The 24,785-nt window shown below is 47.0% G+C and overlaps 1 long non-coding RNA gene across 4 annotated transcripts in view; it reads right to left on the bottom strand.

Moving 5' to 3' along the window:
- Positions 1-967: 967 nt before the first annotated feature.
- The window catches only part of LOC133275924 (uncharacterized), a 48,207-nt gene continuing 24,389 nt past the window's right edge, over positions 968-24,785 (bottom strand). Inside the window, exons 4-7 of one of the 4 annotated variants that reach the window (XR_009745731.1) lie at positions 9,583-9,764; positions 8,505-8,578; positions 7,069-7,245; positions 968-1,457 (exon numbers count right to left, since the gene is read on the bottom strand). This is a non-coding gene — a long non-coding RNA (uncharacterized LOC133275924). Of the gene's footprint in view, positions 1,458-2,995; positions 4,382-5,265; positions 7,246-8,504; positions 8,579-9,582; positions 9,765-24,785 lie in introns of those variants that run through there. The other 3 variants (XR_009745732.1, XR_009745730.1, XR_009745733.1) reach the window with 3 other exon arrangements.

Here is a 24,785-nt window from a genome sequence, read left to right as displayed (position 1 = left end):
ATAAAATCATAGCATGGTTTGGGTTGGAAAGGACCTTAAGAACATTTAGTTCTACCCCCCCTGCAAGCTCCATGAAATGAGTGCAGGTCCAAGTGGAGTGAGCTGCCAAGGGTGGCATTCCTGGTGTGCCCATCTCTGCACATGGCACAGGGTGCCCAGAGAAGCTGTGGCTGCCCCATCCCTGGCAGTCAGTGTTCAAGGGCAGGTTGGATACAGGGGCTTGGAGCAACCTGGCTCTAGTGGAAGGTGTCCCTGCCCGTGGCAGGGGTTGGAACTGGATGAGCTTTGAGGTCCCTTCCAACACAAACCATTTCATGAGTGTATTCACTTTGGCTCTGCAATATCATTTCTGCATGAACACATGCAAAAGACTGCACATGAGCTGGGTTGGGTTAAGCCCTGAATGTGCAGCTGTATGATATCAGATGCTCTGTACATCTGTATTTTCTGCATAAAACCATGTGGAAGATTATGCCACATGCCATAGTCACTGCGATTATAGTGCTGGCAGGTGCACACAAGCTCAGACGAACAGTGTGTGTGCTGGCAGACATGCACAGGAATTCCCATACTGCTAATGAGCATGGAAAGGTTGGTACAGTTGGGATTTGCCCCTCACAAGGACATTGCACACATAGGAGCAGCCCAATTGCATGCAGATTTGCACACAGTGTCTGTTCTGTGTTTATAACGGAAAGAAAATGCTTCATTATGAAGGACTTCAAAATTAAGAGAGAGAAGCTTGATTTCTTCAAGCAGCCAACAGAAAAAGCTGATTAAAGGTTCTAGAAGTTAGAGATAATTTTCTCAGGAAAGGGAAGTATCATCCGCAAGAGAGAGAACTGTTTCACACCTTCACCACAATCAAATTCAGTGCTAAGTTGCAAGCTGGTGGCTCTGCCTACCTTCAGAGTGATGCTGTTGTGAGGAAACTGGAGGATGGTTTCACACATGCTTCCCACCTCGAGCCAGGAAATATGAAGCACAACGTAGCCTAGAAGGAAATGTTTTAAAGAAAGCTTATTAGTTCTTAGTCAAAGCTAAACCCAAAGATGTCCAGTTTTGAATGGGGATTTGGAAGTGAAAATGAGATTTAAGTGTACTTGCAATGATGGAGAAAGGTCCTATGGTGTGAAGGAGCCCGCTGCTGTGTTTCACCAGAGTGATGATGTGAGCAGTGACATCAGCCTGGGATGCAGTGGTCCTTAGCAGTTCCCAGTGCTGCGATTCCCACCTTTGGGATGTCTCTCTGCAGGAGCTGGCCAAAGCCAGGCTGAACTCAAATGCTGGTTTGCAGCATCAGGCAGACACAGACCCAGAGAACAAATCACCTCCTGTTCGTGGTTTTCCTTCCATTTTATCTCTCCACCTTTTTATATAAAATGTGGACTCTTAATTTAGGATCGTGTGATCCCATTAGGTGATGAACCAGACTGAGAAGTTGATTCAGTGAGGACCTGTGTCAAAAGAGAAATGCATTTGCCATTGAATCACCCTGTCAGGGAACACAGGAGGATGTTACATTCAATATGGATCCCTAATAACATCGCACAGGTGAAGGAAACCCCCCACTGTTGCTGGAAAGAAAGTGCTTTATATTAACAGGCCATAAGATGTGACATTCATACAACAGAAATACATCCCTGTACCTCATGTAAGGAAAACGTGTTGGAAACAAAGGGGTGGAAATATATTCATTCAGAAATAAATTGAAATAGTCCCTAAGCGTTTTTCCATGTTCCCCCTGATTTCTCTGAAGTTTTCAGTTCTGTGATGTTTCAGCCTGCAAATGTCACCCCTACCTGTCACCCTTTCCAAGGCTGCTCCATTTCAGCAGGAACATCTGCTGCCCCTCTCCAGGTGAGTGGCCCACTGATCTGACCCAGTTCCTTCATGTTTAAAATGGGAATATCTTGGTGTTGCAGGGTGCTGCGAGCATGGTAATTACGTGACATCAATATCTGCAAGACTCTTTAGAAGTCCTGGAGGCTGCTGTGTAATGCAGTTAATTATAGCTCAGCGTCTCCTATGTGCAAAGAGAGGGGCTGGAGGAAGCTCTGGCCCCAGCCACAACTCCTGAACTCTGGAGATAGCCAAGGGATTTCCCCCAGAATTTCAAATCCCCAATCCATCAAAGTACAAATGAAGGGCTCTGAGATACGAGCATTTTGCAGTAAAATCTCACATTGTTTCTGCTCCACCAGAATCAGAGATCACAAAGAGCTGTGCCATTACATGTAGCAGTCCTTAAGCCCTATGTTGCCTGTGGGTTGTACTTCCATAGGGGAATTATCAGTGCTTCATGCAGTTACAAATTCCTGTCAAAGTGCAGGCATCCTGTCAAAGACTGGCCCTAAGCAACCATCCCAGGGTCAGAAAGAAAATCCATGGAGAATCTGAGATAAAATCCAGATTTCTTAACTCTCGTGATTTGACAGGATAAGGCAGAAAACCCAGCAAGGAGGTTCCAGATCTGAGGACCTGAGTTCTGAACTTCAGTTCAAAGACTCTGTCCCTTCACATCTTATTCTTCAGCCATATGGTCAAGCTCTGCAGAGTGGGGAACGCCTTACACAGGTGGATTTGCCTGGATTTGATGGGATGATACCATCTGCAGGGACTGCCAGGACCTCATTGCTAAGCGGAGAGTCACAGGTTGGCCAGTCTGTCTCAGGACCAGAGGAAGGATGGCTCTGATCCCTGCTACATAGCCCTCCATGCTGTCCACAGGCTGGCCTGGCTGCACTGGAAATGTGCCACGTTGCTGGCATGAAGAATCTCCAGAGTTTATATATAGGAATAAATCAAATGGCTGCAAAGCCTGGGCAGACAGTGTGACACAGCGTGGAGGAATGAGGGCTCCCAGCAGCGCTGACAGCAGCAGCACCAGCTCTGGCTCTTCTGCTTTCTGTGCCATCTGGGGATGGAGAAGGGGACCAGGTAAGAGGATGAGGACAATTGGTGTGTACTTGGTATAGGGGCCATATATTTTAAAAGGCCCATGCTAATTAAGCTAATGGGAGATGAGTGCAGGAAGACGTCAGGAAGAGGTTAGGGCAAGGCTGATCCTGTCCTGTCTGTCTCAGATGATCTGCCTCCTACCCCTCCTTTATGTGGTCTTGGGTGTGCTCCCAGGCTCTACCAGGAGCTGGGAGAGGGATTTTCCAGGATGTTAGAGGCAGTGCATCTTCCCACTCTTGCTGGCTCTTTGCTTTTAAGGTTCCTTTGCTTGTTTTGTTTGTTAAAGAGCACAGATTAAGGGGGCAGAAAAGAGCTGCAGAGCTGGGAATAGAAAAGTTCAATCACCTTTCTGTGTCACTGCACACGGATGTTATTCCTCTTTGCCGTGCATCTGCAATATCAACACGCACAGCTGGCGTGGTTTTGTTTCTGGTAATGCAGATCTAAATCCAGACACCCTCCATTCCATAAAGCCCAAAGAGTTAGTGTTAATTAGATCAGTGTGGCTGAGATGAGAATCTGGGATTACCTTCTCATTGACCCCGTCAGGAAGGAGACAGGGCTGGAGTGTCTCTCTCTCCTTGCAAGCAGGCAGCCTGCAGGTTGTTGTGCAAGTCCTCTGCCCTGATAGCAGTGTGCTGAGGGTAGGGCAAGGGGAAGTTACAGTGCAGAGTCTTTCCCAGAGCTCGGCACAGAGTGGGGAACAGCCAGGATGAAATTCAACCAAAATGTTAAAATCTGAAGGGTGATGGGATTCCTTCTCTGTTCTAAAAGGGGGATTTTGAAAGTCAGAACCAAATGTACATATACGTGTGTGTATAGAGACTTCTATAATGATCCTTCTTGAGTACCTCTGTGATCAGATATCCTATTGGAAAAGCATCAGTTAAAATACTCAAGGCCTAATTCTGCGCAGTGGCATGGGCCAAGCTAGCATTCCTACAGGGCTGTTCCTGAGTGCTGTCTTTGGTCCCTTCACTGCATCTTACCAACAGCCTCTAAGATAATTAGCAGCCATCAGATGAGATCTAGTTCTTAACAAACTCCTCCCTGCACTGGAGAGGGAGGGGAGAGCTCAGTGAATGGCAGGAAAAATCAGTGTCAGGGAGTGAGGACAGTTCCTGTAATCGTCCTCTGAAAAACAGTGACATTACCAAAGATTTATTTACAGAAGCTGGGAGAAATAAGGGAGATGCTGTCAGCTCCTTAAGGCAAAGACTGGGTTTATTTATTGTTTTCCCTTTGTTTGCACAAAACTGAGGCCAGTGGGGTTGCTGGTATAAGAGGAGGCCTCCTGCTGCAGAACAAGTAACACCTGATGGCAAGTGCTGAAACTGAGGCTCAGACTTTTGTTGAGGAGCAGAACTGGAGAAAGCTGGTCAGGATCCAGGAGATGCCTGATCCAGCCTGACATCCATGGCTGGAGGAGCAGAAGGTGGGAGCAGGCTGTTAAGAGAAGTACAGGTCTCTGCACTTGGAGTGCAGAACACAAAGAACCTCCTTGCAACTCTGCTGCAGTGTGGTTGACCATTAATGCTGCAGTGCTGAGCAGAGCGTGGTCAGCTGTATCCCAAAGGTGACACGTTGGCCTGCATTGCCTTACTGGTCATGTACTTTATAGTGAGATGCTCAGGAGCATCAGTGGTGGTTTTTAGCACAGGAGGCAGGCAGCCAGAAGGGTTTTGCATCCCTGATATCGTACATTGCCCAGAAAGCTAATTTAGTGCAAGCTGCTCTTATCTCATCCATTAAATGTGCAAGTGAATTGACCTACTCCCTAACTAAAACATTGCTACAGCTGCTGGCTGGGAGAAGGCATCAGCCCCTTACTCAACTCCCTTATCTCCACTTTACCAACCAGTCTCTTAGAAAATCCATTATTTTTCAGCATTAATTCATGAGATGGCTGTTAGCCAGAATTCTGTGATTGTACAAACAGGGGCAAAAGCAGTCCCCACCTTTCAATCACATCATGGGCCTTTCCCAGGAACCTGGGGAGTAAGGGTTCCCATTTCAATCAGAAAGGGTGTGATTAAGGCCCAGAACAGCTTTCAAAAAGCTCTTCAACCAGGCAACTGAACACAGACAATCAGTCCACAAAGGAAAAAGGGCAAGTTGTGAATAGCCTATAAATAAGAGAACACCAAACATTTTTTTTTCTAGGGCAAAAGAAGACCTGACATCTGCATTTTGTTTATAATTTTGTTTATAAGGATTTATATGTGTATATATATATAAAAATAAAAATCCAATGTATGTAAGTAATCACTGACAGGTTTATATATATATATGCCCAGACTCTGCCTACTGTATTGCATCCAGTATCATCAGGAAAAAGGCCAGTGACCTTTATGTTCAGGGAGCAAAATACTCCTACAGAACCTTGTCTGTTTTGTCAGACCTGCTAGATGTGCTGTAGCTGTTACCATGCATTAGCTCTCATCACATACATGTACACCCGACCCATGACTGCTTCCTTTCAGGTCAGTGATAAAGCGGCTTCGAAGAAGCAGATTTGCAGTGGGAGATGTACCCTTGGGCCAAAGAATCGTTAAATTACCAGCATCAAGAAGCCTACTGCAATGTGAGTTGACAGTTGTATGGTACTAGGCTGAGGCTGTGTTTACTCTGCCTACATTGAACTTCTTTTTCCTCTGAGTAATTTCCCATCACTGCTATCACATGGGTTTATTTCCATGGCAGACAGAGGAAAAGACAAGTCACTGCAGTTGTCAATAGCTGGATCAGTACCATCATCTCAGCAAGCTGATGCCTGCCTCCCCCAGCAATACAGGCAAACAGGTGGGCAATTCAAAATCCTGTACCAAAGAGTAAAGTCAAGCACACAAGAAAGTACCACGCTAAATGATTGCAGGGGGTGCAGAAAGTCCTCCACCAAACCAGCTGTGCTTTATAATCCTGCTCTATACTCAGATGAGTCTGATTACCTTGCACACAACCAGCCCTCCGCTGCCACAGGTCCTCTATTGCCTCCTAATAATAAGCAGTACTCATGTGAAGAGCTTTAAACCTGGTTGAACAGAGTGGGAGAAATACAAGATTCCTTTTGCTGATGGAAGAGTCAAGGCATGAAAATATTAAATAACCTGCTAGAGCACACTGGGATGCTGAGCTACATTGCCTGAGGGCCTGCCTCATATTTTAAGAGAGATGATCTCTATTCCTGTGGAACAGAACATGCTGTTAGCTGGGGAAGTACAGATGCCTATAATTGTCTTGCAAAGAAAAGGCCTTTAAATGACCAGGAAGCAGCACAAAGACCTAAGCTTGCTTTATGAACCTAAACCACATAGTTGCCCCTAAGTGCAGCATTCCACCTCCGTACAGCTCAGCTGCTCCACGGTCTCTAGGTGAGACAAAATGAAGGGATTTGATTTTATCTTCCCTGATGGTGATTGTTAATGGCCTGCAAATTGGTGTCACGTGTGGCTTCTTTTTATTTCTGCACGCTGTAAGCCAATTAGATGTTCCCCAGTTAATAGTTTTTCTCCTTGTATCTGGGAGGGGTTTTGTGCTTGTCTGTCTTGGAGTTGTAAAGATGTCTGTGGTTTTATTGCTAGATTTTTACAAACCTCGGGTTTGTGTTTTTGTGATGATTGCTGCTGTGAGGACATCTTAGAAAAGATTGTGTTTCTCTTTGAGATTATATTTTGCTCTGTTGATCTTTCTCTTGACATTTCAGGGAGTTTGGGGATAACTGGTAAAACATGCAGAGTAAGCAAAGGGGATCTCCTTCACTCCACGTCCTACCTTTGCCAAACTGGGGAGACACAGGATGTTTTCATTTATTAAATTAACATGGGTTTGTGTTGGTGTGAAGCAGTGTCTGAATAGGGCAGGGTGTGCTGTGATGTGAACAGCCCACACCAGTGCCTTTTTCCCTTTCCTATCAGAGCTGCTGAATCTTTTCCCATCCTTCCTGTTTGCTCATCCAAACCTTATAAAATACCCCATCCTTGGGATGATGGACAGATTGTGCAGATGTTTAGCTGTCACTGTTTCAAACCTGGTTTCAGACTGGCAGGATTGTGTTTCAGATTGATTAAGCAAATGATATGCAAAGAGGAAATCTCTCCCCTCTCTTACCTGAGGCTAATGGTAAAGCTGAGATGTGGAGATGTGCTGGCATTTGGCTGCTGTGGAGCTGTATCAGTTCTTTGTTGTTACAAGTCAGGGAAACTTGAAAACTTCATCATCTTGCCTTGAAGATGCAGAATTGTTTCCATTAGCTTGCTGAAAAGACCAGAAAAGGCACGTAGGAACCTGCAGACAAGAAACTTGTGGTCAGTCTCAGCTCATATCTTTTTATCATGTTCACTTTCAAAGGATTCCAAAGAACCTGGGAACTATTAAGGAACTAGTGACAGAGCTGTAAATTACATGGTAGTGTCCCGAAAAGAGCCAGTTTCAGTATCTGGAAAGAAGAAAGTTGAAGACCATTTCCTGTATGAGCTGTTGCAAACACTCAGACCTTCTGATCGATAGGATGAGGATGGAAACAGCTTAGGATAGAATGATTTTAGATGTTGGGAGTTATCCTGTATTATTTATTATCAGAGATGACTTGGTTCGAGTACTGGTAATGACAGTGCTGTAGTCACTCAGTCTCAGCCTTAAATAAAGTATTCATGGGTACCATTAAAGGGCTGTTACTCACATCCTCAATGGATTTTGCAGGGATGAACTCTGAGATAACACTGGGACGAGAGGCTGCTTGACCAACTGACTGGAGCCTTTGGGGGGTTTGAGGTACTGGTTTTCCTTCTGGCCCTGTCTGCTCTGTGACCTTTAGCAGGGCAGTTCCCTCCTCTCTGCCCATCTCCACCTTGGCCAGGACTCTCCTGCTGTACAAGTCTGCAGTGCCTGGAACAGCAGGACCAGGATGCTGGTAGAGGCTTCTTGGCAGCAGAGGGATGCCAGCAGCAGATAGTCACCGACCTGAGTCATCAGGTTTGCATGAACACAAAGCTGCTCCATCAGGTACAGTCTGTGCCCTCACCACCCCTTCCTGTGAAAACCCTGCTGACAGCAGAGCTGTCCCTAGTGCAGGTTCTTCCTTGGGCCTCCACATATGTTTGGGGGATGAACAGAGCCAGGCTGCGGGGAACATTTCTGAATAAAACCAGAAGAGATAGAAGGCTTTGTATTTTGTTTTGTGTTTTTCCATACGGGGTATGGTGGTTTGGCATCTGTCAAGTGAACAGATTAAGAACAGATGGGGAAAGATGTGAAACCCCATTGATCTCTGAGGGATTATTTCAGAAACACAGAGAACAAACTCAAGCTGGATTCTGGCCCCTGCTCTTACATCTCTTCTGCAGGCACTGCCCAAAATGTGCTTTGTGCTGATCAAGAGTTCCTCTGCTCCTGTGCCTTGGGCACCTCTGATCTCCTGCCCCTCTTCCAGCCTCCACCATCTCACACCTTACCTGGGGACCTATTTGGGGTTCCCACCCCAGAAATGGGGCTGTGGGAGAAGGGCTGCACCCTGCCCTGCATCCGCATCCCAAAGGCACACAGACCCTGACCCTCTTCCTTTGTCCATGCTGCAAGCAGCCAGCTTGTAGCTCCATTTCACAGCTGGTTTATCGTGCATCTTTAAAACAAACTCCACAGAACACATCCCTGCTCCAATACTATCCCTAGCCAGGGTACCACCACATGCATTTTGTGCTTGCAGCCAGCAGAGGACACTTGCTTTCTTTGTAAAGAGCTTGCGCTGCATTTGGATGCATCAAAGCAAAAGAGGGAAAGACTCAGGGCTTGGCCACACGTGGGCACTGGAACAGCAAGAGATGGGCTTGTCCCACGCTGCTTTCTAGCCCCAGGGCTCTCTGGTGGTGCCTTTGTCCTTGGCCTTTCATGAGATGTTTGGGATATGCCTGCAACACGCTGTAAATCCTGCAGGCTGGCTGTGCTGGGGTCCCTGGGACGGGTAAGTGCCTGTGACCCCCCAGATCTATTGCTTTGGAGTGCATGACTCCATGAGTGGCTGGAGGACATATGGGCTGGCTTGGCTTCATGGGCGATGGCAGCAGCAGAGATCTCAGTGCAAAAGGCAAAACTTTGGCAAACGTGAGGTTACCAAGCTTGCACTGAGCTCTCTGTTGCAAGGGCTTGCAGGCAAATGAGATTCAGTCTGGATCAGATGTGGAACTGCAGACATGGCACATTTGAGATTCAGATTGAGCTCAAGAGAGCACAGCGAAGCCAAGCCAGGACTAATCCCTGACCTCTGCAGCCTGTCTGGCTGCTCTGATGGCCTGGAGGAACATTAAAGTCCCTCGCTATTTGGCTGTGCAGACCTGGGGTGACTGAGCCATGCAGAACAAGCCAGGGTTGGAGCCCACAGCCCCACTGTGCTAACACATAGGCTGTGAGCAGTTTTGTGGCAGTGGATCAGCAGGATGAGAAGCACCCAGTGCAGCTTAGCCCTTCTCAAGAGAGCCCACGTGGCCCACAGACCCCCTGTGCTGTGTAAAATCATCACAATAAGCACTTACTTCTTTAAATCACCTATTTAGGGACTTGGGGACCCATACAGAGAAAATGGAGTCAGAATAGCTTAAAGCTATGCATACTGTGTCTATAAATACATACCTCAGGTCCTGAATGATGCAGTTGTAGATACCCATGGTGCCCAGATGAGTCTGGGTTTTGGTCAGCTGTGCTCTCATTTTCCCTTCTGGCTGTCCTCTGTATTGGAGGGAAATATGGATTTTACTCCTGGACCACAAAGGAAATCTTGGTCTTAAATGAGCCACTGAGCACGATACCTGGAGCTGTAAAGGCAAAACAGACAAGTGTGCAGAAAAACATACAGTACTCTTGCCTTTCACCACAAATGAGGCTCAGTATAGCTCTCCTGAGGAACACATGAAAAAGGTAGAGCCTTCCAGGTATGGAAGCAGCGCTTTGTGGGCTGTGTGGTGCTGGAGCTGAGCCTGAACATGGCCTGTGGACTCTGCACCTCACCTGAGGCTCCCATGTCCACCCCAGCTCTTGCTAACATTGCAGGAGTAACCATAGCTGTAAGCCATCAGGCTCCTTTACCTCCCATTGATCCCAGACTGCCTGTAACCAGGACCAACTGTAGGAGGTGACCCAGGAGATCCACAATAAAACTGACTCCATCCCAGAACCAGCACAAGCCAAATCTCTGGCACAACATTTCTAGCACAATGGAGCCAGTGCTTGCTCCATTGAAGCAAGCTGAAGTTCCCTGCTCACCACTGGGAGGATGAGGTAGAGCAGATATATATATAGGCCAGGGTCCATAGCATAGGCCAGACCCTGCTCCGGCCATAAAAGCCCCACACTGGGCTTTAAAGATTTATTAGCTGGAATTAAGCAGCTTTCTGGTCCCTTTCTGGTCACATCAGCGAGATGTAACAATCCCTCCTAGGCCATTAACAAAAGGAGCTGGCAAGCCGAGATTTGATGACTGCCTAAACAATACGAAGAGGTGGTGATTTGCTGGCGATGTGTAAAAGCAGGCAACAAATCAGCTGGCAACGTGCACTAGGCTGAAATTAAATCAAAGCAAAAGGCAGATGACTTTGAACGGGCTCCAAAGGTCACAGAGAAACAAGCAAAAACTGACAAAGTTCACAGGAAAACAGAGCAAGCAGAAGGAGCGCTGCATCTTCTTGGCTTGGGAGTTGTTGGCATCTGACTTGCAGCATGTCTGAGTTCAATAAATGTATCTGGAGGGAGGCTGGAGGCGTCAGAAACAGAATTAACTGGTGCATAGAAGCCTGCCTGTTACAGCACTGGGGAAAGTGTGCAGAAACCATGGTGCTGAGCAAGGCTGAGTTGCAGTGAAGCTTTGATGTCATGGGGATGGTGATGCTGGAGGCAGGCTCCAACAGTGGCTGTTCCTTACAGCGGGTGCAGTGGGTTATAGCTGCAGGACTGTAACTGCTGCATCAGTGCTTCATGCTGTCCCAGCTATTCATCAGTCACAGGAAAGGACCTACTTCACACCGTGTAGAGAGAATGGCTCTTGTGTAAGAGATTAATGGAGAAGAGACAGTACTCCAGGAGTACTCTAAGGCCAGTAATCCTTATGTGAGGCAAGATACAACCACTCATGAGAAAGAAGCAAAAAGGAGCCTTTGTATTGAGGACACAGAATAGCAGTGCATCAAAGTCAGGGGAAAAAGCACTCTCAGTTTAGGGCAAGGAACTCAGAAGCCATGAACAGCAGGGCAACCTACCCGTGGTGGATTGCCTAAGCAGAAGGAGGATATGAGTTGGTACTTTCCTAATTACAGCATCTGCTTATAGCTATGTTTTCATCTTTTGGCAGCTTGGTTGGTGCAGCATTTAATTATCCCTGCAGCTTGGGGCTGGTAGCAGATGCTTTTCAGACACCTAACAGGGATAAAATAAGTAGAAGTGCAAGTATCCCCTTCTCTCTTGGCCTTCAGCAAGGGCAGAATCCAGGCCCATAATATCTCTTATGCATTTGCCTCCTACATATTGCATTAGGAAAGAGCTGTAGTAGGCTTGGAGCAATGAAGCCCAGAGAAATAGGAAACACATAAGGGAATGGTTTACACCAGTTCCTCCCAGTGCTGTGACATGAAGAGTTCAAATCAGTGCGTGGGTCACCAGCTCCCATCAGTCCCTTAAGGGGCTTGAGCTCCTGTGGGCATCAACTTCCTGCAACCAGCAAACTTCAACCTGGACATCAGCAATACACCAGCCCACATGGCAAATCTAGGGCTTCTAATTGCCCCCAGCTAATGGCACTGGGCTTTTGGGACCCATAAGAGAGACCTTCAGGAAGATCCCAGCCTCAGGCCTGTTGGAAATGGTTGGCTTTTGTAATGCAAAAAAACCCTGCATCCTCCAAACCTGCTCAATGCTCCTTGCCATGGAGTTGTGGGGAATACACAAGCTTCATGTGAAGGAGGGATTGTATCTGTCTGGTTTGGGTGGAGGAATGGGATGTGTCTGTGCTGGGAAATTGCAAAATAGTACATTGTGCTAATTAATGCCAAACAGGAGGGCTTTGAATATACATCACCAGAATAACCTTTAGCAACCACTACATGCCTTCCATCCACGAGTAGCTCATAAAGAACATTCCTATTTATTACATGGCAATGGAAATACATCTCAGGAGCAAATTGCCCAGCGCAACCATAACGCCGAGTTAGGATTAAACAGTCTAACGTGCACAGAATGAAACACCACTCGGTCATTCATGCTCTGGGAGTGCTATGCTCACCACTGGCAGCTCCTGCAGCACTAACTAAAATACCTCTGATCCAGTCCAACAAGTTTTTTTCCAGGTTTGTTTCTCCACAGTGAAACCGCAGACCGTGCTGTATGGAAAGCTCGGCAAAGTCTAGAGTTACTGTAGGTTGCAGCGGTTGGATTTGATCCTAAAACAATGAAACCCAACGTGAAAAAGACACAGATGGCTGTCGCCTCTGTGCCGTTCAGAGTGGGTTTTGGTTTCTGGCCAGTCAGCCCCATGCCACAGTTATGCAAATAGAAGCAGCAAAGTTCAATGCAGTGGTATACACATCTCTAACAGACTGTGGCAATGAGGGATAAAATAGCTGAGTGTTTTTGAAGAGGGAGGACAAAAAGATCACCACAGCAGCTTCAAGGACAGAGGATTTAAGGACATGGGGTCAAACCTTGTGTTCACTTCAGGCAAAAGAGACTTTTGATGCACCTGGATACCTTTGTGCTCATGAGCATGTAGAAGCCTAAAAGGCTGATGAAGCCTGAAAGCCCTTCTCTGCAGGCCTCGGGGAGCTGGTTGCATGTCCTGTCTATGTAACATCAACTCCTTGGGATGGAGGCACTCATGTGGAATTCAGACGTGGGTAACAATTAACAGCAACGAGAGGCAGAAAAAGGAAGAGCTTGAAGAGAAGAGGAATGAGAAGAAGCCATGGGAAAATAGTTCAAATTGCCTTGACTGAGGGTGCACCGCCAAGGTCTAGACCTTGAATTCAGCGTGGTGTATGGGGATGTAAACACAACTGCATCCTCTTATCCTTATTCTTATCCTGCATCCTCTTATCCCAGGGCTGGATTTAGCCCTGTGGTGAAATTCAGGAAGAAACAAATGGGTAAGACTGGGCTGCAGTCTGCTGTTAAAAACGCTGTTCTCCAGTGAGGCACAAGTAACAGCAGATTTTGATCTCTCATAATTAAACTCTTAATCAACCCCTTTTAAAAATGCCCGATGGTTCCCTTCTCAATCTCTTGTGAGGATGGAGAGGCTTAGAAATGTAATACAATTCTGTGGTTCAGTTAAACATCAGGCAGGTTTCAGACTATGCTTTACTAGAACCAGATGAATTTCTAAGCTCCAAATCCAGCATACAGAATGCTGATTAAGTTTGATCTGGTGACCATCTGTCCTTGTGTTTGTAGTATGAGTAGCTAAATGAAATTCTGGGGGAAAAAAGGGTTATCTTAAATACACACAGGATAAAGCAAATTGAAGAAAGCCCCATTCACTGTTGCTATGTGAATCTTCTCAGCAAGAGAGGAAGATTAGGTTGGTCTCTGAAGTTACATATGCTCAAGTTCCCTTCTTTTTTGACTCTTAGAAGCTGAAACATCAATCTGTAACTTTTGCTCTAATTGCATCTTGTGAACTTTCCTTTAGCTGCACACTCAACCCAGGCAGACAATAGATTGGGTTCTGGTAGTGAGAAATGTTTCACTGTCAGAGAGAGTCAGTATCTTGGAAGGTGTAAATTGGTGCAGCTCAAAGCAATTTCCCACCCCTTCCAACTAGCCTTGGGCCAGTAATCACCACATATTGTTCCCCCCTTTTCATACTTATATCTTGCTATGTATCTATCCATCTTTTTCACTTAGAGCAAGTGAAGACAATTAAATTATGATTAATAGCTCGATAACCAACCAAAGGCTATCAGAGTGCTGAGGGAGTAGCTGCCAGGCTTTTTTCCAGTCATAATGGAAATTTCATGGAGAAAAGAACCGTGTGAGAAGTGCTGGCATCACATAATGCCCTCCTTTGATGAGAGCCAGCTAAGAGGCTGGGCCCATCAGCAGACTTGAATACAAAGGAAGAGAAAGTATTGGGAAAGGCAGAAAAACAGCACTGTGGGAATCACAAATACAGGAACAGACAGTGCTTGTAAGGCTTGCTAACGGAAATGGTTTCTAACATGCAAAGGCACCAGCTTCTGGTCCCCAAGGCCCATCTCATGCCACTGGCTTCTTCGTGTGAAGAACCACAGGGATTGCAAAGCAAAACCAAATTGAGTCTGTGTCCTTTGCCAGTTTTCCCCAGCTGCCTGAGAGACTTTGCTCTTTGAAACAGGGGGTATCTGTTCTTGAAAAGGAGTTGCCCACATGTCAGCGAGTCAGTCTGTGTACCAAAGGGAAGATGCTGAGGATGGCTGCAGGGCTTGGGCTGGGGTGCAGGACAGCGACACCAGGGGAGGCAGCTCAGCAATAACCACAACAAAAAAGCCTGGCTGAGATTTGAGGAGTGTCTTGGGTGCGGGAAGCTCTTTGCTACCAAGGGAGCTGCCTGCTCCAGGCTTTCCCACTGCTTACCCGAGCCTGACTTGATCTGGTAAAAGGGAAAAGGCTGCAACTGTGGTGCTTTTCTGGGGAAAGAGAGGGTCACACAAATCCCTTGGGAGGGGCATGAGAGGAGTTTGCCACGAAGAGCTAAGCAGATACATTTGAAGCTCCATGTGTGTTGTCTTGCCTGCTCTGGGGCCTCCCTGCTTCCACAGGCACATGCTCCTACCTATTAATGCTCACATTAGGTGCTCATTTCCGATGGCTGGGAGGGAGGTCATGTAGACAGTACCTGTGCAGATTCATCTGGCTTTGATGCAATCTGCCATTCGTGCTCAAAGTCTGCAGCTGACACAAGAAAACCCAATCATTAGACTCTTTTCCACCTCAAACAACCCTAGGAAAAGAGCACGTTGCCTGGAAGTCGCTGGGCTCCATCAGTGCTTTTCACGTGGCCTTTCTCTTTGCGCTTTCTTTTTCTTTCTGAAGTTTAAAGACATGCTTGTTTTTCTTTCTAATTCTTTCCTCCCGGGTGCTGATAGGGATCTCTGTAACATGAGACCAGCTGGAAGACATTCAAACTGCTTTCTAAATGCTGTTATGATAGAGTGTGGGGGACGTGTCTTTGAAGCTGCTGGGCTCAAGACATGTCCCTGATTCAGGAGAAGCAAGAGGCAATTAAGCTCTTTTTCTGGAGCAAGATTGGAGCCCCTGCCTGTGAAAACACAAGTTACTTGCTGGTGTCACCACTCACCAACCTGCAGGGAAAAGAAAACCTAGGTAGGTGTTAGTTAGCTGATGTTTCGGCATCCTGGGAGGACAAGGACATTGGGCAGAGCCACCTCCTGGTACAAGGGAGGCTGCAGTCTGTCCAAGCTAAATAGCCCTGCCTGCTGGAAGAACCGTGTGATTGCTCCATCTCTTTCTCTGCCATGAAAGGCTTGTTTCCAGCTCTCTCCATCCCAGTCCTTTCTGCAGCCTGGATTGAAAATCCCCATGGAATGAGGTTCCATCAGTCCTATGGGAGACAGTTCTATGAGGCACACATTGGTGATCAGCACCTTGGCAGAGATAAAGAAGGCAGACACAGACAGAAGTCCTCTAGGGAAGATACATGCAGCCTATTCAGCCTGATGTTATATCAGTGACTCAGTCCCAGCTCTACTCCACTGTGTAGGGGGAAAAGAAAAAGGGAAAAGGGTTTCCTCAGGGCCTGGCTGTCAGAAAAGCCCGGCAGTTACTGAGTGCTGGCCCAGTTTCTGGCTTCAGTCGTGGCTACTGAGCCTTTACAAGTTTCTTCTTCAGAGGAGAGGAGCCTGATGGGGTTCTGGCATGGTGGGAGGCTGACAAGCCCTCATGAAAGCTATTTGTAATGTGTGGGGCCTGGGAAAAGCCAGCCAACAGCCCCGAGGAACTGGAGAGGAAGAAGCTGCACATGGGCTCGAGGAATCCAGGTCTGTTGGGGTTCGCCTCCCTCCCCATACTCCCTTTGTCAATGTTCCCTGTGCAGACAGTTTCTGTAGGCATTTCCTGGGAATGCTGCACAGCCAAAGTTGCATTTTTTATACCATTTATACCACTTTGCAAAATCAAAGGGGAGTGTTTGGGGAGCACAGAAGTATAACATGGAGGCAACTTTGCCTGCACAAAGTGTAAGCAAGTTACCAGCCAGCTTTATCAGACTCCACATCAAATCATACAGCCCCCTAAAACGTGCAGTGGCAGTAGCATCACACCGCCTGCCTGGAGCCAGGCTTGCTCAAGCTTCCCACGGCTCTGCTCCCTCAGCTCCATCATCCTGTGCTTTCCGCACGGTGTGAAGCAAATCCCAGAGCAAAGCAAAGCAGATGCATCCTGGCCCTGGATGCTGCGACAGTGCCACTGCTCTCATCACCCTGTACTTCCACATCCTTCCTCTCTCCATCCATCTGCTTGCTCTTGCCTTTTCCATGATTTTGGAGCAGGAATGGTCTGGGTTACATGACTGTGTAGCAGTTGCCTGGCTGAGGGCTCTGAGCACTCCTGTATTTACATCTGTACTCGACATTGCAATTCTCTGCCGTGGGAAGACGGTGTGTAGCCATTCTCCTTCTCCTTAGGCTGTGGGCAGGCTAAGCAATACCCTCCAATGAGGATGCATTCGCTTTGCCACTGCAGCACTGCCTATGGCAAAGCCTTGGGAAGGACTACCCTCACTGGATGGGTTTAATACAGCTCTGAGGAATGAGGAATTCCTGCTCCTACTCTGCAGGATGAGAAGGCACGGGGATGCTATCACCAAAGGCATCTCATTGCTGTGAATATTGGCATCTGTAAGTACAGAAATCAGACAAAGAGCTTTTTCTCTGCCTGGTTTCTCTTGGCTCCACAGATGAACAAAACCAGGGTGATTGCTGACAAATCCAGTGCAAGGCAGTCCAGTTCTGTAAAAGAAAAAATTGCCTCCTGACTATCCAGTGGTCATCCATGTGGATACTGCTTTATGAGGGTAAAGGACAATGGAAGAGCTTCAGAGGACTGAAGTTCATGAGGATTCCACATAAGAACCGAGGCTAGATTAGCCTCAACGATGCAGCTGAGACCTGCCAGCTAATTATTTTGTTAGTTATTTGAACGACTGACTCAGCCAAGGATGATCCCTCCCAACTGTGACACCTGCAACCGATACGATGCATGGAACAGGATGAATGCCTCCAGATAAGATCCAGGAATGGCACTCATGCTGCTCTCCTTGACTGAGCCTCTTGAGACAAGTAAAAACAATGAGCACAGCCCAGCTTGAGATGCCCATGGGGAATCAAACAGAGGGGATGTCCTGGCAAGAACATCCACAGGCGAACATGTCACAAGAACACCCAGGAACCATCATGGACAGGAACTGCCCTGTCCTGAGCTATGCTTAGCATTAATCTCCCCCAAAATCACAGTGTGCTGAGTGATCCTCAGCCCCACACAGGCAACTTTAACCCTTCCTCCCTATGCCAGACCAAGTGAGTGCCCGGTGAGTCTTATTCCTCCTAACTCTGGCAACCCTTGGCACCAGGAACGTGGAGCAGTCTCCAGAGTTGCCACCCTCAAACCCCAAAGTGCAGGATGTCTTTCAGAGTAAAAGCAGTTTGAGTGGTGTCAGCTTTGCTTGTGTTTGTTTCCATGGAAAAATGTTACTTTAATGCGAGTCATGGGAGTAATTAAGGGGTAAATACCAGCACTGCAGTTCATCAACGCGCTGGTGCCATTGCAACAGCAAAGGGAAGTGTACGCATTCCTACTGGGACACAGATCCAGCCAGGGTGCTGGCAAAATAACTGTTCCCATCCTTTGGGCTCTGGCAGTCTCCTCTGGTCTTAGTCAGGCTGGTGTCAATCTGGAAAGGCCCTGCTGAAGTGAGTGAGGTTGGTTCCATTTAAGTCAGGACACACAAGACAGAGGGATGAGTGCAGGAACCCAACATCGTAAACTGGTGGAAGCTCAGATGGCTGTTGTTTGTTAAACTTGACAGTAAAGAAAAACACATTGCACCTTTGCCGATTTCCTTTTTCCCCTTCAGGATGTGCTGAACAAAAAGAAGAGGTTGCAGATGTTCCTTGTAAAAACACTGAGCTGAATAGCAGCTGTGACAGCATTGCTTTACCCCTGTGTGATACCAGGGCTGTGCTAGAGCAGGAGGTCTGAAGCCCAAGAGCTAAATCTGATGTGCAAGGCAAGAAGAGGAAGAGGGACTTGCACATTAGGGACCACTGATACTTTTGAGACCTGGACCACCCTACAATGCCCTAATGTGAGGTTTTTCTGAAGGCCAAGAAAACAACGCAGCAAAGCAGGAATCTGGTACAAAGGAGCATCATTTGGGCATGGCCATTTAACATGGCTCCAGACTGCTGGTGCTCATCAGCCTGTATTGTCCTGCAAGAGATGCTTGCAGCCTCCACTCCTTCTGCCCAGCAAGACAGGACATCACCAGCCCCTCAGGGCTGCTATGGAGGGTATCTGAGGAAAGACTTGAAGAGCAGTGTGTGCCAGGAGTGCTCTGTATTTGTATGTGTTCACAGGGAAAGAGTGTTTCTCAGCTGAAATCCACACTGAGAGCCCTTCCTTTATATTCCTTTCTCCTCAGTCTCTGCAGATGACTTCAAGCAATGCAGTTTTCCACTTTCTAATAAGCAATTTAAATGCTAAAGGGCAGCTTGTCTGCGGAGGGCAACCGAAGCCAAGGGAGCTGTGACAGTTTATGCCAGCTGAAGCTTTGCCTTTAAGTAAATGTTTTCAACTTTCCACTAAGGAGACTAAAATAAGCCATAGCATGAAACATTAAGAGCGAAGAATGAACACTGGAGACCAGAGGGATTTGGGAAGTGAAATGAGATCCATCTTGCTGGCACACTTCCCCCCCCCCTCCCCTTGTCTATTTTTGGAATTCAAAAAATTCCCCCAGTTTTGTCTCTTACAAACCAGCCTTTTATTCAGTGACCAGCAGTGAGCAGCCTCCCGTTTCACACAGAGCAGGTGAGCTTTGGCAAGCCACCATGCAAACTGCAGAGCTGGAAACTATTAATATCTTTTACTGCTGGAGGACGGCAGGGCTTGGCACAGGTGCTATTTGCTTTCTTTAACAGGCTTCTCAGCTACGTAACTTGCAACCAAGTACTGGATGAACAAGGAGATTTGTACTTAGTGAGCACGTTGTGATCAACCTGACTCTTCTCTAGAATGCTCTGATGTTTGCCATGACCAAGTAGGTTTTACTTAGGGAATTACAGCCTGGTTTGACCATGTGGCTGTGCTAGGTCTGGTCATAGGACTGAGTGGGAGCCAGCCTGGTTGTGCTTTAGACAGACTCAGGAAACCTGGGCTCTAACGCCTGGCTGTGGTATTAGCTTTCGAGGGGACCTCAGCATGTCACTTAAAGCCCAATTCTCCACTTGGCTTGCACCCTACATTTTCCACTGACTTTAAATGGAGCAGGAGATCGTTGTTGCCTATGAAAACGGAGCCTCCAAACACTTCAGTCTCCCCATGTTTGAAACAAAGTGGAGAATATTTTGAGATCAATGGATAAGAACACCTGGGAGTGCTAATACCTGTGTACCCTGCCAAGATACTGGGAGATTAAGCAAATATTTTGAAGGGCTGTAAGATCTTATGAAGCAGGTATGGGGCTGTTTAGTACATCCAGGATATATTGTTTTTCCCCACAAATGGGAATAACTCGGTCAGACAGAGGGAATAAGATATATGGCCTTTTTTGGTTTGGTTTCAGCCATGCTGATTTGCTTAGTGAAAACTAAATCAAGAGCACCTGTAATACCCCTGACTGAGACTTAGTGGAGGGACTCTGAACCGAAGACAAGGAGCACATCTATTGGTGCTCTAAGCTTTGGCCTGAGTATCACCAAAGAAGACAGAGCTGAAAAAATAAATGATTTTGGGAATGCTTTGGCTGTATAGGTTACAACTTCAAGTAGGATGCCACAAAGTTGATAAGGCTTGAGAAGACATTTGTCCTGTAGTGGGAGACTCCATCCACTCAGTTTGGGTCAGTACATCTTAAGGAAGATAATAAATTAACTGGAATGAGTGCACTGAGAATAAAGTGAATGATAAAGAGGCTTTGAAAACATGACCTGTAAAGAAAGGTGGAAGGAAGTGGATTTGTTTAGTCTGGAAAAGAGAAGAATGAGGGGGACATGATAATGATTTTCCAATATTTGCAAAAGGGATAGCAACTGTTCTCCTGAATCTTGGGAAGAACAAGAAGAAATCAGCTTAATATATAGCAAGGAAGTTTTAGACAGGACTGTAGGAAAAGCCAAGCACAACTAGAAGCTCTGGGATGGGAAATGGGAAATGTCCATTGTGGGAAAGTTTTAAGAACAGACTATAGCCATTCAGATGCGAACTTAGGTACTTTACAAAACAAACAGTGGTGTTTGCAGATGCAGATACCGATACCAGACGTGGAGCGTGGGCAGACTCCTGCTTACACAAACCTGTTTTGAAAGTCACCCAGGTGTGACAGCACTGAATGCCAGGTGATTAATTCCAAATTAAATAAATAGAACTGGTTTGGGGGTAACAAACAGCTTCTGTCTCCAAACCTGCATTTCTTAAAAAACACTAATGACAAAGGAAATGACAGAGAAAGGTGACTGTGACACTGACCTCAACAACAGAGTTGTACAGCACTGGAAGGCTGTCAAAGCTGGCAGATCACAGTATAAATAGTCTAATACATTGTCTGACTCAGGTAATGCAGACTTAAGTGGATGCACTTCATCTCTGTCTATTCTTCCTCTCACCTTCTGTGCCTGATGAGTAAAAATAGCAACTTTATATGTATTTTTACGCTTCTAATCACTGGCCCAAGTCACTGCTCTCACAGCCCTGTCTCCTTGCAGGATGGGAAATCGATCCTGCTGCACTGCAGGATGGAAACAGTTCAAGTGTGTCACCTCACATCCCATCCACTCCCTGCAAGGCACCATCTCCTCCTGGACTGAGTGTAGAAATGCTGGAATAGCACAATATAGATGGTTCACGGCCAGTGAACATGTCTGCAGATACAAGCGACAGAGGCTATTCACTTATCAGCCCAGGCAGAAATCTGCAGGCATCTCCTAACAAACAACCCAACTCCTTTTGCAACACCTCATCTCTTATTAAATACAGACATCTTTGCCCAAAGAGCCAGCCTTGAATCTTATGAGTGCTGTTGGCACAGTTGTTTTGAAATGAGAAGAGGATTTGCTGGAAGTGCTGTTCTCTTATTGGGTCCAAAGGGAAGTTCCAGTTTCCTGATGGGAAGAAGCAGCAGCATTTTGGCTGAGGGAAGACTGCAGGTTGCTGGTAATATTCGGGTGACACCCCACACCCAGTTACATTATTCCTCCCTCCAAAATCTCCTCCAGGGTTGTTTTTTGAACAGCACCTGGAGAAATTCTGCTAGAGGATGGTATCACAGGCCAAAGGCTGAGCCAAAAACACCTACTCATTTGAACGAATTAAGGAGTTTGAAAGGATTGGATGCTCTGAAGATGAGAGCTGGCTGCGTAGCACTGCTGCATAACAAACCTTTTGAAACCTCTAGATCAGAATAATGATAATTCCAATCTTGTAGACAGCTTTGCTCTCTTCCAAAAGCAAGGGCAAGGTCTACGCACAGCCAGCTTCTTTGTGGGACCAGAGATCTGTTTTCCACTGATACGAATTAGGATATTCTCAGTTTCATGTTATCAACACAGCAGTATGGGGCAGGGGGAACCCTGGGGACTGCCTGGCTGTTCTTGTCTGCCTGCTAGAAGGGCTCTTGTGTCTGGGCCTCGCTGCAGGGATGCCCTGGGTTAGTTCCTCTTCATTTTCCACTTTTTTTTTGCCTAGGAAACCTCTGGTTAGACAGGGCTGAACGTCCTTGAAAGCTCCAGTTATAACAAACAACCAGGGGCAGCTCTCGGGCGAGCGCTGCGCGAGGCAGAGGTCACAGCTGGAAGTGCTTTTAGGGGAAATTCAAAATCACTGTCAAAAGCAGTTCTCTCTCATTTTAATTGTAATTGGTTAATCTCATTTCATTTGCCTTGCGGCGATGGCTGTGAAGCTTAGGAAACTCTCGGGGCCCCTGCTCTGCTCTCAGTTATCCTGGGAGCAATTCTGAAGGCTTCGGCAAAGTTGCTTTGGATTTATCCCTTGTGCCTCCATTGCTTGAAGAAGACAAGGAGGGAAGGAATGAATGCAAGGGATGGATGCTCCTTTTACAGAAATTAAGACAGACAAATGGTATTCACTGATTTAACCTTGCTCCTGGCCCCTCTGCTGAATTGCCAATGGCCAATGCAGGGAATATAGGGACAGGATGGTTCTGTGCACATCACTCCCTTCATCCTTTCTGGATCTGAAGAAGAAGAGGGATGAGCAGGGCTATGGCTGGTACAATTGGGAAGGGGTGAATATGGTCCTAGGATATAAACATGTAATGCACCATGCACTGGCAAATTCTCTACTATCAGGTTAAACCAATCTCTGCAGTGCACCCTCAGCATGAGGACAGTGTTTATGCAGTGGTATCCCACCAAATCACAGAGTGCACAGCCAACAAATCACTTGGGATTAGCACAGCAAGACAGTACAGAAACAGGCGATGGGTTAAACAAGCTGTGCTGTGCCTGGTAAAGAGCTTGGCAAAGACCTGATTGAACAGCTTGTCCATGGCCCCTATCTTCCCACCCTACCCTCAGCACACGTGTGCAGTCACATGGAATTTGCTGCTTTGACTCGCAAGCAAGTCAAAAAGCTGTCGAACAGCCATCACATCCAGCACCACTCATCATCGCCATCAATTGTTCTCCAAACGAAACACACCACATCGCCAAGCTAAATGCTTGGGAAGATATTTTTCCACTGGACATGCATCCAAAATAAATACAGGAAAATCTCCTTCTCCAAGTACTTCTCCTGATTACTTCTCATTCGAATCATTAACAAACCCGAGATACACACACAATAGCACAAGGCTGATGAAAACCCGCTTCAACAGAGTGCCCCATTTATGTTTTTTTTTCAAAGATTAATCCTTTCTGTTACTCTCAACCTATGAGAAAAACATCCCTCCAGCCTATCCCAAGCCAAACTGATGTGCATCCCTTGCTAGATGGATGCTTTTTGCAGCTGGTCATTTCAGCCCTGAAGAATGCTCTGGTGGGAGCTTGCCATGGTTTGTATAATCCCACATTTACTGTTGTCTCTGTCTGCCCTAATACGCCAGCTCTGATGAGACCCTGTTGCTGCAGCTTTAGGGTTTTGCTGCAAAGTAACACCATGATCCACCCTTGTGACTAAATCCCACCGCACACAGAAGCCCAGGTTTGCTGCCTTGGTGTACATTGAGTAGGAAGAAACTATTCCCTCTCTAGAAACCCCACATCTCTGTGAGAATAATCCCACATCTTTGTATATGACTTCCTAAAATGAGATCTGCCACAAGCATAAGGAAAGGAGAGCTTGGAACAGCAGCCATGGTTTCCCCTCATTGACCATCCCTTCACTGTACTGCTCAGTGTTGCTTCAGGAAGGGTGCTCCAGGCTCCTGGAGCAAGATGTGCTCTTCAGGCCGGAGCTTAATTTAGCCAGGATTTGATTCCAAACCACACACAGCCTGTTAGCTTCAGCGGGTCCCACCCAAATGGCCCAGGTTCACTCAATCCTCAACCCAAGACCCAGACCAGGCTGCGAATAAGCCTCTCTCTCTCTTTCCCCTTGCCCAAATCACTGCCTGCAGTGGATGTCCTGGAGAGCCTGGCCTGCACTTTGAGACCATAATGAAACTTATGAAACATTCACTCAACCCCAGAAACCCAGGAAAGGCAAAGGCAAATTACAGGCCTCTAGTTCCTGCCTTTTGTGCGCTGGCGTTGCCTTTGAATGTGCTAAACACTGTGGACAAGAAGTGTTCTGGTTTGCAATAATGCTTCCAGCCAATTACTTTGTGGATCATTTAATAAATCAGTACCCACCTCTGCACTTATCCCCGTTTCAGTGTGACAAGACAAATCACAAGAACTGGATGCACTGAGCTATGGTGCAAGCAGATGGGACTCCAAGGATTTTCCCAGGCTCCCTCCCAGGCATACCAGACACCAGTCTGGATACTTATGCCTATGCAAAGTACTGGGCAGCCCAGAGCCCCTTCTGGAGGTGACAGCACTAAAGTGGAAGCCATTTGTTCTGTCTACCCTGACCTGGGCATGCAGCAGAGCTGCTTCCTGCAGTTAGGGTGGGAGTGTTTAGATGTGGAACATGCCAGAAGCTGAATTTAGGATTGTCCCACTGCTTTGAGAATCCAGCATCTCCAGCCCTAATGCAATTCACTTTCCCCTGAATTGCCTCCTTTGCAAAAACACTTGGCTTATTTCTAACAAGCCCTCTGTCTAGCTGTGAAAGCAGCCTACGGCTCAGCTCACTGCTATGCTGTTCCTGGGATGCTCTCTGCAAGTGGCTTGGAGCTGGTGGCTGGCAATCATGTGTGCTGCAGTGTCACAGCCCTGGGGAGGTACCAAACCAGAGCCCTCTGCCAAAGGGGCTGTGCTGTCCTGAGCTGCTCTGTACGTGCTGGAAGTGCCTGGAGCAAATGGAGCTCCATCCCCTGCAAAGGCAGAGTCACAATCACTGCCTGGAAAGAAAAGCCCTTTCTTCTGGCCATCTGGGTGCCTGTCCTGATGAGCCAGCCCTCAGCCTGGCAGAGCTCTGCTTCACATTGCAAGTCTGGCTCGGGAGCGCACCAG

The sequence above is a fragment of the Pezoporus flaviventris genome, unplaced genomic scaffold (genome assembly GCF_033815535.1).
Source record: "Pezoporus flaviventris isolate CSIRO_AGI_PZ_B2104156 unplaced genomic scaffold, CSIRO_AGI_Pfla_v1 ptg000041l, whole genome shotgun sequence".
Taxonomy (NCBI): domain Eukaryota; kingdom Metazoa; phylum Chordata; class Aves; order Psittaciformes; family Psittacidae; genus Pezoporus; species Pezoporus flaviventris.
Note: the sequence above shows the minus strand (reverse complement) of the source record. Positions and strands in the feature narration are given on the sequence as shown.